This window comes from Vombatus ursinus, unplaced genomic scaffold, assembly GCF_900497805.2.
Source record: "Vombatus ursinus unplaced genomic scaffold, bare-nosed wombat genome assembly UNPS02014171.1, whole genome shotgun sequence".
NCBI lineage: Eukaryota > Metazoa > Chordata > Mammalia > Diprotodontia > Vombatidae > Vombatus > Vombatus ursinus.
This window is the reverse complement of record NW_020953949.1, coordinates 2719499-2739350: the sequence shown is the minus strand read 5'-3', so window position 1 is coordinate 2739350 and position 19852 is coordinate 2719499.

Sequence of the window (19852 nt, the reverse complement as noted above, 5' to 3'; positions counted from 1 at the left end):
AATAAGATAGATTTCCATACCCAAATGAGTGTGTGTGTTATTCCTTTCTTAAGCCAAATCTGATGAGGGTAAGATTCACTCATTCCCTCTCACCTCCCCCCTCTTCCCCTCCATTGTAAAAGCTTTTTCTTGCCTCTTTTATGTGAGATAATTTACCACATTCTACCTCTCCATTTCTCTTTCTCCCAGTACAATCCTCTCTCATCCCTTAATTTTATTTTTTATATACCATCCCTTCATATTCAACTCACCCTGTGCCCTCTGTGTGTGTGTGTGTATTCCCTCCAACTACCCCAATACTGAGAAAGGTCTAATGAGTTACAAATATTATCTTTCCATGTAGGAATGTAAACAGTTGAATTTTAATAAGTCCCTTATGATTTCTCTTTCCTGTTTACCTTTTCATGCTTCTCTTGATTCTCGTATTTGAAAGTCAAATTTTCTGTTCAGATCTGGTCTTTTCATCAAGAATGCTTAAAAGTCCTCTATTTCATTGAATGTCAGTTTTTCTCCTGAAGGATTATACTCAGTTTTGCTGGGTAGCTGATTCTTGGTTTTAATCCTAGCTCCTTTGACCTCTGGAGCATCTTATTCCAACTCCTCCAATCCTTTAATATAGAAGTTGCTAAATCTTGTATTGTCCTGATTGTTTTTCCACAATGCTTGAATTGTTTCTTTCTGGCTGCTTGCAATATTTTCTCCTTGACCTGGGAACTCTGGAATTTGGCTATAATATTCTTAGGAGTTTTCCTTTGGGGATCTCTTTCAGGAGGTGATCTGTGGATTCTTTCAATTTCTATTTTACCTTCTGGTTCTAGAATATTAGGGCAGTTTTCCTTGATAATTTCTTGAAATAACATGTCTAGGCTCTTTTTTTTGATCATGGCTTTCAGGTAGTCCAGTAATTTTAAAATTCTCTCCTGGATGTGTTGTTTAGTCAGTTGTTTTTCCAATGAGATATTTCACATTATCTTCTGTTTTTTTGTTTTATAATTTCTTGATTTTTCATAGAATCATTAGCTTCAATTTGCTCCATTCTAATTTTTAAGGAATTATTTTCTTCAGTGAGCTTTTGGACCGTCTTCTCCATTTGGCCAATTCTGCTTTTGAAGGCATTCTTCTCCTCATTGGCTTTTTGGACCTCTTTTGCCTTTTGGGTTAGTCTATTTTTTAAGGTGTTATTTTCTTCAGTATTTTTTTGGGTCTCCTTTAGTAAGCTGTTGACTTGTTTTTCATGATTTTCTTGCATCATCCTCATGCTTTCAAAATCCTTTTTGAGTTCTTCCCTGGCCTGAGACCAATTCATATTTTTCTTGGAGGTTCTGGATGTAGGAACTTTGACTTTGTTGTCTTCTTCTGGTTGTATGTTTTGATCTTCTTCGTCACCAAAGTAAGATTCTATAGTCTGAGTTTTTTTCTGATGTTTGCTCATGTTCCCAGTCAATTATTTGACTTTTTAACTCTTTGTTAAGGTAGGGCTCTGTTTCCAACATAGAGGGTGTAGTGTCCCAAGCATTGGGGGTTTTGTGCAGCTGCTTTCAGAGATACTTCTAGGGACTTGTAAGTTTTCAGTTCTTCCAAGGTGGCATGATCAAAGGAGAGGTGTTTACTCCTTTCTTGTCCTGTGCTCTGGTCTATTAGTGACCATGAGCATTCTTTTCTGCCTTGGAACTGTGAGGAGGATTCCTCCTCCACCACAGCCACAAGCTTTGCCACACCAGTGCTCCTCCTTGCCCCAGAACTGCCACCCAGAACTGTGACCCAGATCCAAGCATGGGCAAAGCAAGAGAATCCTGCCTCAGTACTAACAAAGATATCCCTACAATCCCCCTCAGATCAGTCACTCTATCCCCCCACCATCTGTGGGCCAAGAGTTCTAGAAGCAACTGCTGCTGCTATGGCCACCACCCTGCTGTGCTATGTCCAGGACTAGACCATCCTCATCTCTTACCCAGGTCTGACAGACCTTTCCCACTGACCTTCTAAGTTGTCTTTGGTGTTTGTGGGTTGAGGAGTCTGGAAACCACACAGCTGCCATTGATTCAGTCTCCTGAGGCCTGCTTTGGGTTTGCTCTGGCCCTGTCTTTGCCTGCACAGCCCATGTGGAACTGTGTTCCTTTCCCAGTCTGCTGCAACAGATCTTTCCCATCAACCATCCAGGTTGTCTTGGGCTAGAAATTTGTTTCACTCTGTCTTTTTGTGGGTTCTGCTGCTCTAGAATTTGTTTAGAGTCATTTTATACAGGTACTTGGAGGGATTTGGGGAAGTCACTGCTTTTACTCTGCCATCTTGGCTCCACCCCCTTGAATTTTGCTGTTATTTTTTATAGCTTTATGATTCTGGTAATTTGATTGATATGACACTGAATTAGTAAATTAATTTAGGCAGAATTATAATTATTATTATATTGGCACAGCCTACCCGTGAGCAATTGATATTTCTCCAATTGTTTAGATCTGTCTTTGTGTGAAAAGTGTTTTGTAATTGTGTTCATATTGTTCCTGGGTTTGTCTTGGCAGGTAGATTCCCAAGTACTTTATATTGTTTACAATTATTTTAAATGGAATTTCTCTTTCTATCTCTTGCTACTGGGCTTTGTTGGTCATATAGAGAAATGCTAATGTTTTATGTGGATTTATTTTATATTTTGCCACTTTGCTAAAATTGTTAATTATTTCAAGTAGTCTTTTAGTTTATTCTGAGAGGGGAAAGTTGAGGTCACCCACTAGTATAGTTTTGCTATTTCTTCCTATAACTCATTTAACTTCTCCTTTAAGAAACTGGATACCACTTGATGCATATATATGTTTAGTGTTGAAATTTCTTCGTTGTCTATGGTACCTTTTCAGCAAGATGTAATTTCCTTGCTTATTTCTTTTAATTAGGTCTGTTTTTGCTTTTGCTTTGTCTGAGCTCATGATTGCTACCCCTGTTTTTTTTTCTTACTTCTGCTGATGAAGTATGATAGATTCTGCTCTAGCCCTTTACCTTTATTCTGAATCTGTCAAGTATGTTTTGCTTCTGACTACTGCCTCCTACAATCTGCCCTTTCTTCTGTTAGTTCCTCCCTACCTCCTTTACTTAACTCCCTCTTCTCCTTCTTCTCTGTAGGGTAAGATAGATTTCTGTTCCCAACTGATTGTGTATGTTATTATCTCTTTGAGCCAATTTCAATGACAGTAAAGTTCAAGCGATGCCCACCACACACCCTCCCATCTTCCTCTTAACTGGAATAGGTCTTTCACACGTCTTCATGTGAGATAATTTACCCCATTCATCCTCTCCCTTCCTTCTGCTCCCAGTATAATCTTTCTCACCTCTTAATTTTTTTATGTCTTCCCCTCAAAGTCACCTCATACTCACACCTTCTGTCTATGTATACTCCCTCTAACTAGACTAATAGTGATACAGTTCTTAAGAATTACAAATATCATCTTCCCATGTAGGAATGTAAACAGTTTAGTCTTATTGAATTCCCTGTGTTTTCCCTTTCCTTTTTTTTTTTTTAAACCTTTTATACTTCTCTTGAGTCTGGAAATTGAAAATCAAATTTTTTTGTTTAGCTCTGGTCTTTTCTTCAGGAAAGCCTGAAAGACTTCTATTTCATTGAATGACCATTTTATCCCCCAGAAGGATTGTGCTCAGTTTCACTAGGTAGGTGATTCTTCATTGTAGTCCTAGTTCCTTTGCCTTCCGGAATATTATATTCCATGTCCTCTGATTCTTTAATGTTGAGGCTGCTAAATCCTATGTAATCCTGACTGTGGCTCTCTGATATTCGAATCATTTCTTTCTGGCTGCTTGCAACATTTTTTTTTCTTGACCCGGGAGTTCTGGAATTTGGCTATAATGTTCCTGGGAGTTTTCATTTTGGGATCTCTTTCCCAAGGTGATCAGTGGGTGTCTATTTTACTCTCTGGTTCTAGGATGCCAGGGCAGTTTTCTTTGATGATTTCTTGAAGTATGATTCTCCTGCATCACTCTCATTTCTTTTCTCATTTTTTCTTCTACCTCGCTTAAATTTTTTTTAAGGCAATTGGGGTTAAGTGACTTGCTCAGGGTCCCTTAGCTAGTAAGTGTCAGGTGTTTGGTCTGGGGCTGGATTTGAACTCAGGTCCTCCAGACTTCAAGGCCCATGCTCTATCCACTGCGCCACCTAGTTGCCCCCTCTTATTTAATTTTTAAACTCCTTTTTGAGCTCTTCCAGGAGTTCTTTTTGAGCTTGAGACCAATTCATACTTTTCTTTGAGGCTTTGCATGTCGGCATCCTGGCATTATTTTCCTTGTCTGAGTTTGTGTCTTGATCTTCCATATCACCATAATAACTTTCTATTGTCAGGTTCCTTTTTTGTTTTTGGCACATCTTTTCCAGCCTATTTTGTTTCTTTTAAAGTTGAGCTCTGCTCCTGAGGTAGAAGAGGCACTGTCCCAAGTTTTTTTTGTGCCAAAGGCTGCAGACCCTGGCTGTTTGCCTGGTGCTGCACTGAGGCTGCAGGGCTGCAGTCAGAGGACATGGAATATAATATTCTGGAAGGCAAAGGAACTAGGACTACAATGAAGAATCACCTACCCAGTGAAACTGAGCATAATCCTTCTGGGGGATAAAATGGTCATTCAATGAAATAGAAGCCTTTCAAGCTTTCCTGAAGAAAAGACCAGAGACAAACAAAAAAATTTGATTTTCAATTTCCAGACTCAAGAGAAGCATAAAAGGTTTAAAAAAAAAAGGAAAGGGAAAACACAGGGAATTCAATAATTCAATAGAGGTGTCTGGTGGCTCACCTGGTACTGCACTGAGGCACATGAGGAGACCTGGTTCTATAGTCAGCCTGTTTGCCTGGTGTCATGCTGGGGCTCAGGGCCTCTTTCTGGCTTGCCAGGATGTTGCCTATCTGGACTGCACTCCTCTTTTACCTGAGTGAGATAGAACTTTTCTGCTGACCTTCCAAGTTATCTTGGGCTAGAAAATTATTTCACCCTATCTTTTGTTGATTTGGCCATTCCAGAATTCATTTTAGGGAGCTATTCTGTAGTTGTTTGGAGGTGACTATAGGAGAATTCAGGTGATTTTCTGCTTACTCCACCATCTTGGCTCCCAGAAATCCCAGTTTCCTTATATGTAAAGTGAATCTGTTAAACTGAAGTATATCTACAAGCCCTTTGTATTATAATGTTCTTATGATGCTCTAAGATCACTTTGAGCTCAAACAGTCTATGTTCTACAAGGTCTGAGAAGACTGTGTTCTTTCCAGTGCTCGACTTCTAGGGCTTATTTTCTAACATCCTTGGCAGCATCCTTAGTGTATGAGACTCGGTGTTAAGGATTCTGATGTTACTAGGAAGCTAATGGATGAGATTGGGTTACAGAGAAGATATGAGATGAGCACCAACCAACTACTACACAGACTCATTAGGAAGAGTGATCTGGGGATACAGAAAGACTTGTATGACCCCAGATCTCCCTGTCCTGGAGCCATGAGATACTGCAGCATAACAACTAAAACATAGATGTGTCCCAGGTATACACTGATGTCTCAAGAAAAAAAAAGTTATATTTGTTTTATTTTTCAAGTAAAGTTTAGTCATTAATTTAAAAAAACCTATTTCATTAAGTTTTGGTTTCTTTAGTTTCTTATGATAAATTAAAAATACGATTTGTGATTGAGCACTCACTAAATGCTTGCATCAAAAAATAAAAAGTAAAATTTCATGGCTGCATACGGTGCTTGTCTATGGCATGGGATCATAGTTTTGGACTTGAAAGAGACCTTAGAGATTATGAATCCAATCCTCTTATTTTAGAGATGAGGAAAATGAGGTCCATAGAGGACTTGTCCAGGCTCATACAGTTAATATTAGAGGTAGAATTGGAACCCAAGATTTCCTGACTACAGGTCCAATAACCTTATCCAGAAGCTATGGTACTTCATCTAACCTTAAGGTCTACCTGGATATGTGAATTTCACCTAGGTTAAGATATTAGAGTCACAAAATCTTGGAGATGGAAAGAGCCATGGAGACAATCATAGATGGTCACTAAACCTTTGCTCTCCTGTATCCATGTCTTCTTTCACTCATTCTCTTGTCTAACCTTATACTATTTTCCTCCTCTCTCTCTTCAGCTATTGAAGCCCTATTGAAAACCTAACTCAAATCTCTTTTGTTCCAAGAAGCCTTCCTTTATTTTCTTGTAAGTAACGACCTTATCATTCCTCTTTGGATCTCACATAGAACTTCATTTTGTACCTTGTTAATGTTCTTATTGTGTGTTCCTGTGAATTACAGCTATTTATGTATTTTTAAGCCAAGAGGATCAAGACTACTTCTCGTGCCTAGTCTATGACAGAAAGTTGGATGAGTTAGTCCACAAGCAATGTCTATTTTGGACAGGGACTGTAGATAGATAGTGAGCACATTAGACAGTGGAAACTTGGAGTCAGAAAACCTGGGTCCAAATCCCAATGCTGACATTTATCTGCCTGTGGAACCTTGGCCAAGTTACTTAGCCTCTATTTACTCATACAAAAGACTTCAGTTTGTGCATATAAAAAATGAAAAGGATTGAAACACCTATCTGACCCTGAAGGGTCCTTATACCTCTAAACTTGTATTCTATGACAGTGATCTCAGCCCTGAATTGAATAGGAAGGAGTAGAGGAGAGGAGTAAGGTTAGTTTGCAGTCAGGAAGTTGTATGTTGCTTTTTGGTTGACTCTTAAAGTTCACCCTGACACAACAGCCCATGTTTTTTAAACACACTATCCTCTCAGGGATGCTTATATGCCTATGAATCAGTAAACATCACGATTAAAACTGTAGGTGAACTCCAAAGGGCAACAGGGAGAGAAAGAGTCGTAGTGGACATAAAGAGATTGCAACATTATACCAGTGATGAGTTGTACATAAGAGGGGGCATAAAAAGATTGTCACTCAGCACATGTACAATTGAAATGGAAAAGGATGTGGGCAGACCATGTTGTGAGAGTGAGGGATAACAGATGGACAGTCTGAGTAATGCTTGGGTACCTAGAGAATGGTAGAAGACCCAGAGGAAGGTATCTAGCATGTTGGGTATTGATCTTATTTGGAGAATTTTGGGGTGAATGTGGACAAGAATTACCCATGATGAGAAGGCATAGATGGGATGCTGTATCCACATCGATGAGATCACAAATTGATCTAAGTACTTGAAAAGTAGTTACCTGTATATGTGGTTGATAAGTCACCTATCTCAGTAGTCTGTCTAAGGTGTTCTATAAGGGCATAATTATACTGTTTATTATCTGAACAGAGAATCTTCCAAGCCCCTCATTTTTTAGGTGAAGAAACTGGAACCCAAAGTGGTAAAATGATTTATACTCATGGCACACAGCTGGACAGTGAGAGGGATAAGCAAACAAGCACCAGTTTATTTGATTTGTCTGTTATCACTTATTAACTATGTGACTTTGACTGAATTAATTTATCTCTCTGGGTCTCCAGCTTTGTGAATGATGGCAGAACATTTCAAAGTTTGCAAAGTGCTTTACATGTGTTATCTCATTTGATCCTCAAAACAACACTGTGGGTTAGGAGCTGTTATTATCTCCATTTCACAGATGAGAAAACTGAAGTTGAGAGAGTTGAAGTGACTTGCTTAGTCATCACTTAGCTAGGGAATGCCTGAGGCAGGATTTGAGCTCATTTTCATGACTCCAAGTTGCTTAGCACTTTATCTACTGAACCACCCAGATGCCTGAAATTGGAGGAGAAATAGCAGGGATTGGGAGAGAAGGGGTGGAGAAGCATCTTGATAGTGTGAAATTAGTACATTGGACTGGGAGTAGAGATCTCGGTTCTAGCGCTGATTCAATCACTAACTAGCTGCATGTCTTTGAGTGGGTCATGTCCCCTTTTCTAGACCTCAACTGTATGCTTTGTAAAATGACAAGAGCTGGATTAGATGTTCTCCAAGATTTCTTCCCACTCAAAGGATAATAGTAAATCAATAGCTCACATTTTTATAGCACTTTCAGGTTTGCAAAGTGCTTTGCATTTTGTTTTTGTTATATCTATTTCATAGAAATAAATATAGTAATAATAAATATCAATAATTAATATCATATGACAGAGAGGGAGAAAGAGAGGTTGTGCAAACTTCATTTTATCTTCATAATAGCCCTGGGAAGTAGATGCTATTATTATCACCATTTTACATATGGAGAAACTGAAGCTGACAGAAGTTAAAGGACTTTGCCCAGGGTTATGCAGCTACTAAGCATCTGAAGCAGGATGCACTCAGGTCCTTCCTGATGCCAAGTCATGTAACCACTAGCTAACTATATCTATATCTATGTATGTATACCTACACACACATACATTTCTACACATATGCATATATAGTTATACATAGTATATGCACATATATAGTCTATGATTCTAAATAATTATATAAAATCTTTAGAAATCATATGTTATAAAAACCAAAATGAAAATTTGAGAGTCAAGCAGGGACAAATGAGAAAATTTTGTGAAAAATGAAATAGAAATTATCCCTAGGTGATGTGGTAGGCAATTAGTGGTAAGAACTAGGCAGCATGGGTAATCCCTAGTAAAAATAGTTTTTGTTCTGAAATCTATGGGTCAGAAGTAATGGTCAAACCCAGACAGAACAAGGCAGAGACTACAATAGCCACTGCAATTTTAGGATATAGACTAGAGTGTATACCAGCACACCTTAGGGGGAGCATTCTCATTGACCCTTCTGCAAGGGTCAGCCTGGGTACACTTGACCCACACTCTATTGTACATCTATGTTTTAGGGATTAAACCAGCCTTGGGCCCTTATCATTCCAAGTGGCCTCCAGAGGTCAACAGTTATCACAACCGGCAAGTCACTGGCCCAAAGGTTGTAGATGTTCCTACCAACCAAGTACACCAAAAGCACCAACCAAGTCCATGAAGTGAGAGAAATATTGGAGTGTGATTATTAATGGTCATGTTCTCTGCACACCTCTTTCAGAGAATCCTTGCACAACGTTGAAGAGCAGAGTTTAAATTCGTCTGGTTGGGCCTTGGTAAAAGCTATGTAGTGATGATAAATGAGTCACTTCATTTAGTCTGGAGACAACCTTACAGCTGACTGCTGAACTATACTGTTTATTATGCTTTTATTACTACTATTTCCTGAAACTTTTTCTGGTCCTTGACTTTCATTACAAAAGGCTGGTCCTTTATCTAAAATGACAGCTAGCCACAGCATTTCTTTTCTTCTTATCTGTTCCTTTACCTTATCGTGAGCCCAGACTAGGAACCTGGCCTCCAAACCACTTCTCCTGTAGAGAAATTTCTCCACCTGAGCTCTTGGAGAGCCCAGGGAGAAGCTTGCCTGGAGGTCAAATAAAGTAAGTAGCCAAACTGAAAAGAAAAGAAACATGTTTAGTGAACTGTTGTTGATTCACAGGTGAGAGTTGGATGAGTGTGGACATTGAAAGTGAATGAGCAGCCCTGAAAAGGGCTTGGTAAGCCCTTGTGCCAGAGGTGCTGGTTCTCCCCGAACACCTCATATACGCCTCAGCCCATAGTAGGATGGGGGGAGTGTTCTGAAGTTCAGTCAAACAACAATTTCCAATCAAGGTTGTTTTCTTCCTCTGCGCTGGGGCTCATGTCCCTCATTCTTCCTCTTCTTAAGGTTCCCTTCATGTATTTTCTTTCCCATTAAAATATAAATTCCTTTAGAACAAGGGCCAGTTTGCATGCTTTTATTTGTATCCCTAGCACTTAGCACAGTAGCCTGACATATTTTTATAACTGTTCAGTCATTTCAGTTGTGTCCAACTCTTCATTGATGGGGTGCTCGGATCCCAGACCTAGGATCATAGCTCTCCTTAGCCCAAAGACCGTATCTCTGGCAATAACTCATGAGTAGGCCCAGTGAGGCAAATTGTCTCTCCCTCTTATAAGCTGACCTCTGTAGAATTTCCCTTGTGTGAACAGGACTATCTTGTACCAGCAGAACTATCACATAGCGATTCCCATAGTTACCATATACAATCCAGAGGTCAAGCTATAGACGTCAACTCCCAAGGCTATCTTGTTCCAGATGGAGCAGACCAAAAATGTACCTCTTCGAAGCCCCCCCCCCCAAATCAGGGTTTTCAGTAGTGAATGAAGCCTGTGCCCAAGGTACAGAAATTGTGTGTTCCTTCAAGAGCTGACCACTCCCTAAATCTGCCCCAAACCACCTAATTAGCATACCTGGCACACTGCTCACTAGACTTTTTCTGTATAAGCTTTAGCCTCACCCCCATTAGGTTGCAAGTTCCCTAAGAAACTCTGCCCACTTTATTAGCATTATAATAAACTTTTGCCATTTGACTAGAAGACTACTTGAGTCTGTGAATTCTTTCCTGATGACTCTGCTCTGTACCCTGATAGTTTTGGGTCCCTGTACTCCTAAATCACATTGTCATGACCCCATTTGGGGTTTTCTTGGCAAAGATATTGGAGTGGTTTGCCATTTCCTTCTCCAGTTCATTTTACAGATGAAGAAACTGAGGCAAACAGGATTAAGTGACTTGCCCAGGGTCACACAGGTAATAAGTGTCTGAAGCCAGAATTGGACTCAGGAAGAAGAGTCCAGACCTAGCACTCTGTGCACTATGGCGCCACCTAGCTGTCCAGCCTGGCACATAGTAAACACTTAATAGACAGGTATAATTTCACATAATATAATTTCTCTGTCTATCTGTGTACTTACCAGCCTACCTCCCTTCCCATCCTTCTGGATAGCAAACCAAGCAACCGTAGAACATCACATATAATCTTCACATATTTGGCTCCTCCTAACACATTGCCTTAGATATGCCTACAAAAGTCTGTTGAATTGAATTGGGTATTTAGTAATTGCTTCTTAACCACCAAAGATTAGATCCTCTCTGCTCTTTACTTCTGAATTTGCAGAGATTCTGGATGTTTGAAGGTCCTCTCTGGGTAACCCAGGGTTTGACTGTGTCTCGTGATTTCTTCACATTGTGATAAAGTAGGTTTACTTCCTCAGTGACTAACTGAATGTAGGTGGCACTGAAAGGGATACTAGAAATAAGGGGGTACCAGAGTGAACTAAAACTTAACACAGGACTTTTCCCCTAGGAGGAATATTAAGTCAGTGCTAAATAATAAGGCAACGATTGGGAAGGACAGGGTCCTAGTATCTAGGAACATAGCAAAGCTGATACAGTGAAGGAAATGGTGGTAATGGGTGGGGGGAGGGGGAAGTGACTAGCAAGAAGCTATATTTTTTAAAAAAAAAATAAGAACTTATGGGAGAAATTGCTTGGGACCATCATTCCACTGACATCTACCGCTCTCCATCATGATGCATTCTCCTTGATTGTGACCTGACGTCTCCAGCTGTAGGCCACTGCTACAACCTTTTTTTGCTTCCTGTCTCCTGGAACTCTGTCTCATCTCAGTGACAAATGCTGTTTACTCTCTTAGATCAGGACTCTGACCTTGCCCTCTTTCCTCATGAAGGTTCTTTCATTAGATGCTGTTAATTGTCCCCTAATCACCAACATGAGTCCAGTCTAGCTCTCATCCTCTCCCCACCGGGCGATAATTTAACATTCAGAGGTGAAATTTAAGGAGGAGAAGGCACTGAACACTTGGGTTGTGACAGCACAGTCTGTGTGAGAGAGCCTCCTATCTGGGGCCTGAGGTGGGGTTTCAGGTGGTGGTTTGGAGATTCATCTGTGCCAGGGAAGACAGTGGTCTCAGCAGGCTCCCTGCAGCATCCTCAACACTCAGGCGGTACAGAAGGCTCAGAAGATAGTGGGTGGAGTAGGCTTCTTCAGCCGTGAAATTAAGAGAAGAGAAATAGTTACATTCCTCATTCAGCCAATGAGGCTCTGGCTCAGCTCCCCCACTGAGAACTCTAATCTGCTAAAGCCCATACGTCCATCCCCCTCTTCCCTTCAGTCCCCTAACACTTCCATTGCAGTCCCAGGATATCTCTGGGTTTTGTTATGATGCTTCCCCAAGGCAAAATGATGTAATGCTAGTTTTATGCAGTCAGAGCAGATCAGTCTGAACCCTCTTTGATGGTGTTAAATGGAGAATGACAGGGGATGTGATATAAGCCTCTGGCCTCAGACACACCTAGGTTCTCCTCCCACATCTCTGCTCCCCTGAGGCCCTCCAGTCTGCAGGACACTGGTGACAATTCCTTTCATTTTACATTTTAGCTTTGCAAGTTCAGCACTTATGGGACTGCTTCCTGCTTCCTGGATACTCTGTCTTCAAACAAGATACCCTGTCCCCCAGTAAAGTAGGAGGCTGCATCTTATAAGTGAAAGGACAGAGGCAAAGGAGAACTGGTTCTGTTCAATCGTGTCCAACTCTTTGTGACCCTGTTTGGGTTTTCTTAACAAAGATACTGGAGTGATTTGCCATTTCAGAAACTGAGGGAAACAGGATTAAGTGACTTGCCCAGGGTCACACAGCTAGTAAGTGTCTAAGGCCAGATTTGAACTCACAAGGATGAGTTTTCCTGACTCCAGGCCCAGCACTCTATCCACTTCTCCATCTAACTGCCCTTCTGGATCTTAGCTCTGATATTTCTTGACTGTGTGACTATGATTAAATCACTTCATATCTTGAGAATGAATTTTCTTATCTATAAAATGGCGACCATAATATTTGTTCTACCTACTTTTCAGGGTTCTAAAGAAAGTGTTTTGTAAACATTAAAGTGCTATAGAAATGGGACTATAGTAATAATTATTATTATCTTGGTTATGTCTTCCTATGTCTAATACATAAGCCTTAGCTATAGGTATAGTTAATTGGGAGAGGGAAAATCATCCACTCACTGCTCATTATTTTTTTAAACACATAGAAAAATAGACCTCTTTAATAAAGCAGTTAAAAATAATTGGTATTACTAAATTCACATCAAATAGAGTAGGATTTTAAAGAAATAACCAAATATAATTTATACCTTTCTCAATAATCCTTAACTATTAGCAATTACCATTTTTTCTAACTCTAGTTCTATCCTTTGGTGTTAGCAAAAAACTCACTTCTAACTTAACCAGTGATCTCACGTACCACAATACTCCCTGTTTTGTTTTTTAACTTAACTCCTAATTGCCTTTGCTGTCATTGAGAAGCTGGAGACACTTCCTCTTTTGGAGGCCTGCTTTTGGGCCCCAGTTGTTACTTCTCTCTTCTTCCTTGGCTTACTTTTTTCAGTTTTAATTTTGTTTTCATTTTTAAAATACATTTTATTGATATATTTTGCTTTTACCTCACTTTGATTTCCCCCAGTATTTCTTCCCCACTGATCCCACAGAGCCATCCCTTATATTACAGATTTTTTTAAAAAGAAATATCCAAATTAACTACAAAGGACATAAGGAAGACACTATCCTCATGCAAAGAAAGAACTGATAAATGGAAGTATGTATAGAATGATTTTATATATATATGTATACTCACACACATGTTTATTTCTAATGGTAGCCATCTATAAGGGGAGAGGGAAGAAAAAGAAATTTACATGATAACTTTATTATATATTTAAAAGGAATAGCAAGTCATACATAATAGATTTGCAGTTTCATGTGCAATCATCTTTTTTTTTGGTATGCTATGTTATGGAAATGCTTGTTTTATTCCATAAATCAAAAATAAAATAAATTTTAAAAAGAAATAAATAAAGAAAAAAGAGAAAAAATTCAGCAAAATCAATTAATACAATGGAAAAAAATCTGATATGCAACAATCCACACCTGTGGGCTCCCATGTCTTCAAAGGAGAAGTGAGAATTGTCATCTCACAGCTCTTCTTTGGGGCCACATTTATTCTCTATAATTACAAACATTCGTTTTTGATTGTTTTGTGGCTTACTCACCTTTTAAAACAACGTTAACCACATAAGGGTGAAGAAATCTCATGGATATTGCTTGTGTTCATTTGATCTATCTACTAATCCTTCCTTCTGTCTTCAGTCAGTCTAGTTTTTATATAATTAATATAGGCATTCAGACATACATTATGCTCCACCCTGCAAAGCACACATATGCATACATGCATATATGCGTGCACACTTTTTAAATACTTCAGTACTGACATAATAGTCATTTCCATCATGGTTCTTTGGCTCTTGTTTGATATCTAACCTTAAAAAAAAGACCTTGAGAAGATATATATATATACATTTGTATATGAACGATCCACTAATAAGTGGATATTATTGTGATGTAGAAGCACAGTAGATCAGGGCAGACTTTGATAGATTGTGCCAGGCTAGATGGGTTTGGAGTACAGGCAGAGAAATATTCCATGTGTATGTTATCTGAAAACCAGCCGATAAATGCAGAGAGGTTCTTTACCAGGATGGAGAAGTCATCTTTGCTGGTCACAGTGACTCACAGAGACTATCTACTAAGTTATGTAGGGCTAGGACTTGTAAATTTGTAGAGGGGTGGAGTGGTGCACCTTCACTAATGAAATCATGAATCTTTTGAAACACTGACATACACTATTGCTACGTGAGATAGCTGGCTGAACATCTGGACCTAAAGGGGGTTGATTAATGGATTGCTGAAAATTTGGAAGGAGGTCTCTGGTGGATACAACAGGACCCTCTTCTTTACCTGCTTACATGTTCAACAGGTTAATTAACAACTGGGATGCAGACATGCATGGCATGTTTATCAAATCTGTGTGTGATGTAGAGCTGGCAGCAACAGCTAATACATTGAATGAGATGATTAGGATCTAGATAGATTTAGACAGACGAATGATGGGTGCATTGAATTAAGATAAAACTGAATAGGGATAATTATAACACCTGGGACCACTGCAGAGGAGCAGGATGGGAGGGAGACATGGCTGGGCAACAGTTTGTGTGAGAAAGATATATCTTGGTGCAGGGGATGAGGAATGGGGCAGACGGGGCCAGTATTAGTGGATTTCAAGCCCAATATGAATCAACAGTGAGATGTGGAAGCCAAAAGAACTAATGCTCTCTTAGGGTGCCTTAACAGAAATGTAGCATTCTGAACAAGGAAGCTGATAATTCCATTGATGAGAGCAAATATGGAGTATTGTATCTGGTTCTGGGAACTATACTGATAAATCACATTGTGAGCATATTCTGAGGAGTCACCAGGGGTGGTGAGAGGACGTCAAACCTGTTAAAGATGAGTCTAGAGAAGACGTAATCATGGTCTTCGAATATTTGAAGGTCTATATTGTTGTCATCTCATACCAAGTTCATTTCATGTCAAGTTCACCTAGGTGATAAGTGGCAGAATGGGGATTTGGACTCAAGCCTTTGATTCTAAAGCCAATGACCTTTCCATTAGACTATATTGCCTCTACCTAGAATGTTGGAGCTGGAATTGACCTTAGAACATAAAATATTAGAATTCAGAGGGATCTTAATACAAAGAATATAGAATGCTAGAACTGGAAGGGATCTCAGAGGCCATTTAGCTCTATCCCCTAATTTTCTAAAGGCAAGGGTAGCTATGTGGTGCAGTGGATAGAGTGCTGGTCTTAGCGTCAGGAAGACTCACCTTCCTGAGTTCACATCCAGCTTCAAACACTTACTAGCTGTGTGACCCTGGATAAGTCACTTAACCCTTGTTTCCCTCAGTTTTCTCATCTGTAAAATGAGCTGGAGAAGGAAATGGCAAATCACTCCACTGTCTCTGCCAAGAAAACCCCAAATGTGGTCATGAAGAGTCAGGCATGACTGAAATGACTCAACAACAACAATGATTAATGAGGAATGATGAAACTGAGGCCAATTCCCCATCACTGGGAAGGTGTTAAAAATACTTATAAATCCAGGTTCTAAGGATCATTTATTTAGAACTGGAAAGGACCTTTGAGATGAAGACAGTGTGACCATGGAAGAAATGAGAGCGAAGGAGATGGTGGTCAGAAAAGGCTGAGATAGGTTTATTAAGAATAAATAATGCCAGATTAGCCATGGTTCCCTTTTTGACAGGATTATTTGAGTGGTAGGTTAAGGTAAATCCAAGGGTGTAGTATATCTGAATTTTGGGTGGGTATTTGCCAGTGGTGATAGAGAAGATAGAGAGATGTGGAGTAGATGATAGCACCAGTTAGGGAGGGACTGGAATGGTTGAATGACTAGGTCCAAAGAATGATGATCAATGGATTAATGTCAATTTGTGGGGAGGCCTCTTATGGGTATCACAAGATTCTATCTTTAGGTCAGTTCATTTCACCATTTTCATCAGTGTTATGAATGAAGATGACACACTTATCAAATGTGTATGTAACAGACACACTTATCAAATGTGTATGTAACAGAAAGTTAACAGGCATAGCTATTATATAGGATAGCAGAATTGTGATGAAAAAAACTTTTGACAGGCTACAGTGAATAGGTAGGATGTAATAAGAAGCAATTTAACAGGGATAAATGTAAAGTGTTTCACCTAAGCACATACACACACACACACACACAAAACCCAACCCCAACTGGAAATGTGTGGTTATGTGATAGTTCATGTGAAATTGGATCTGGGGTTCTGAGTAGATTGCATATGAGTCTTCACTGTGCTATGACTGCCAAAAGAGGTGATGTAATCTTAGGCTGCATCAACAGAAACATAGTATTCCAAATAAAGGAGCTGATAGATGTTAGTTGATTGACTAACTGACAGTTCCCTTGGATTTTGCCTGATTGGACATCTTCTGGAGCACTATGTCTAGTTCTAGAAGACATACTCCTGACAACATGGAATGCATAGAGGCAATGATGATTAGAATGGTGATGGAGATTGTAACCCTGCAGCTGAGTAACACAGTCCATTGGGCTCTGGGCCTTGAGCAAGGAAACCTGAGTTCAGTTCCAGCTTCAGACCCTTATTAGCTGTGTGACCCTGGGCAAGTCACTTACTCTCTGTCTGCCTTAGTTTCCTTAACAGTAAAATGGAGATCATCACTTCATAGGGCTGTTGTGAGGATCAAAGGAGATAATGGTTTCTAATGTCCTTAGTACTGTGCCTGGCACATAGTAGGCCCTTCATAATTGCTATTCTCTTCCTTTCTCCCTTGCTATTTGGGAAACAGTCAAATTTCTGACCTAGAAAAGAGAAGGCTTAGGCAGCCCGTGGTCACTAACTTCTTTAAATAAATTCTGCAGTTCTCAAGAAATGCCACACAGAGTCTTAGCTTTCTATAAATTGTAGCTTTTATTTATTTTCATACATGCAGCAAGTAGAACTGAGGTTATATATCCATCTACGATGCAGTCTTTAGAATTCAAACACATTAGATTTAAGATAATGTATCAAAATTATCCATACTTGCAGATGAAAAGAAAGTCACAGTACACACAAAATGAAAAGGTGGATCATGGCATTTTTGCATTCCCCATGAAACATGATCAGAAACAATGCTATGTGGAATCCAAGAGCCCCTTGAGAGCCCTGCCTCTTGGGGGAACAGTGAGGACAACCACTATTTTTGGGCAGGCCAGGCTCTTCCTCCTCCCATGGAGATGGGTGCTTTTTAGGCTCATTTTAGAACAAGTAAACCACAAAGACCAGTCAGCTTGGCACAGCATGGCCCAGTACACTGAATCTAATATACTTATGGCCCCCTCCTTTGACTGGGCCAGTGGTGGATAGTGTATAGGTTTTCTGGAACTTGTGTGAAGAAACAGGATCCTAGGCAGGAAAGAAGACTGTCTAGAATTAGCCAGCTCTAGAGTTTTCAGGCTTTGCAACTCTGCATGCAAACTTTACAGGCTGGTCGCCAAAGCTCTGGGGTAGGAGTAGGCCCTTATATATCTTTCTACCTCTACCATCAACCTTGATCTGGTTTGGCCTAGATATTCTCCTCTTTTTCCCTTAGCTCAGTTGGAGACAGAGTTTGCTTGTTGAGTTGTTTTTTTTTTTTTTAAGAACGTCACTAGCACTTAGGGAAAGAAAGTAAGAGTACAACAAATTTACAGATCTGTCAAGCTATAAGCCAAAGAATCATAGGTTAAGAAACCCTAGGTTAGCCAAAGCAGCCAGCATAAACTGCCTGGGCTAACCAGTTCTGAGAGGGACAGGTAGAAGATCTTTCCTTTTCTTTTCCTTTTCCCTTTCCTTTCTCCTCTCCTTTCTTCTCCTTTCCTCTCCTTTCCTTTCCTTTTTTCCTCACATGCATTGGGGCAATCTTGCTGGTCTGTTTGAAATAAATGCCTCAGACCTAGAATCTGTTCATCACATTGGTCTTGAGGCCTAGGGTCACTGCTACTCAGAGTTAGGGTGGGGGACCTTGGAGAAACTCCCTGAGAGCATTCTCACTTCATCCCTCAAAGACTGCCAGACCTCTATAGAAGCCCTCATCAACAGAGTAAAGTCATTAGGTAGACCTGGGTTAACTGTTCTAAGTCACATGGGAAATTGGACTCTGGTAATTGACCAAGGGTGTTCCATCTTTCAGGCATCTAATTTGCATTCACTTTTCTTTGTACATGTTACTTCCTCCCCCCTCCCTCATCTCAGTAGAATGTAAGTTCTTTGAGGGTAGGGGCTGTTTTTGTTTTTGTGTACTCTGATCCTTACACAGTTCCTGGCACACAGCAAGCATTTAAATACTTATTGCATTGAATTTGATTGAGATCGTTCAAGAATTCAGTCTTCAGCAGCACTGGGAGAATTGGGTTTCAGTCTTGATAACATCATCTTTCCTTTCATAGGTCTCAGTTTCCTCCTATGTGAAAGGAAATGGCTGATCTAGATAGCTCTTCTGAGTTCTGGCATCCTGTGTTTAATGTCCTGGGGTCCCTCCCAATGCACATCACCTATGTCCTTGTTCTAAAGCTCCTTCTAGCTCTGATGTTCTGGGTTCCATAGGCAAATTTCTAAGACTGTGAGTTGTGTTCTAAGACTGTGTAAGTTGTGTAAGAAGATGCTGATATGGATAGGTGAAGGGAGTTCCTTTACTCAACTTAGCTTAAACTAAAAGACAGCTGAGCCCTGTAGCTTCAAAGGGCATTCTGTGTAGAGTCTGGCTTTTGCCAATGTGATAGTATACCATGGCTGTATCAAGGCAGTAAAAAGAAAGTGGGAGGATGATATCCGACATAAGCCAAAAGAACAAATAGCAGGGAAAAGTTTGTTTTGTCAGGGTATTGACAAGTTTTATTTCTCCCTGTCATCTGGGAGGAGGGGGAAACATCTAAAGCAACTTGGGCCTTCTCAAGCTTCTATATGTCTTTGTGTTGATCTGCTTAATGGATGACTCGTTTTTTAGGTGAGAAAATTGAGTCCTAGAAAAAATTAGTCCCAGGATTACATGACTAGATGCTCTTTATTCTATTCACTTCATTTTGACACATTCTGTGGATTTTTGTTTTGTTGTGTGTATGTGTTAAAATATTTTTGCAATGAAAAAAGTGTTTGTGGCTGGTAGAGGGACATGGGGGAGAATAGAGTCACCAGGATTGCTACAGCTTGCTCCCTTAATATATCATTTCAAAAGAAGATGTGTCCAGTGGGAAAACGTTGGCATTCGTGAAAAATGACAAAAATCTGTTTTTTTTAATAGCCCACAAGGAGAATATATACATTTTCTTCTCCTCAATTTCTATTCTTCTGATCTTGATGGGTACAAATTATAATGGGCAACACTACCAAGACTTTGAGAAGATGACCCTAACTGTGGTGTGTGTGTGTGTGTGTGTGTGTGTGTGTGTGTGCGTGTGTGTGTGTGTATCTGTGTCTGTGTGTCTGTGTAGACAGAAGCATAAACATCTCAGTCCAGGTCTTAAGTCATGGGAGCTGTACTGGTTATGAGGTGTGTGAGTGGTGGGGGTGGAGAGGATTGTGAGT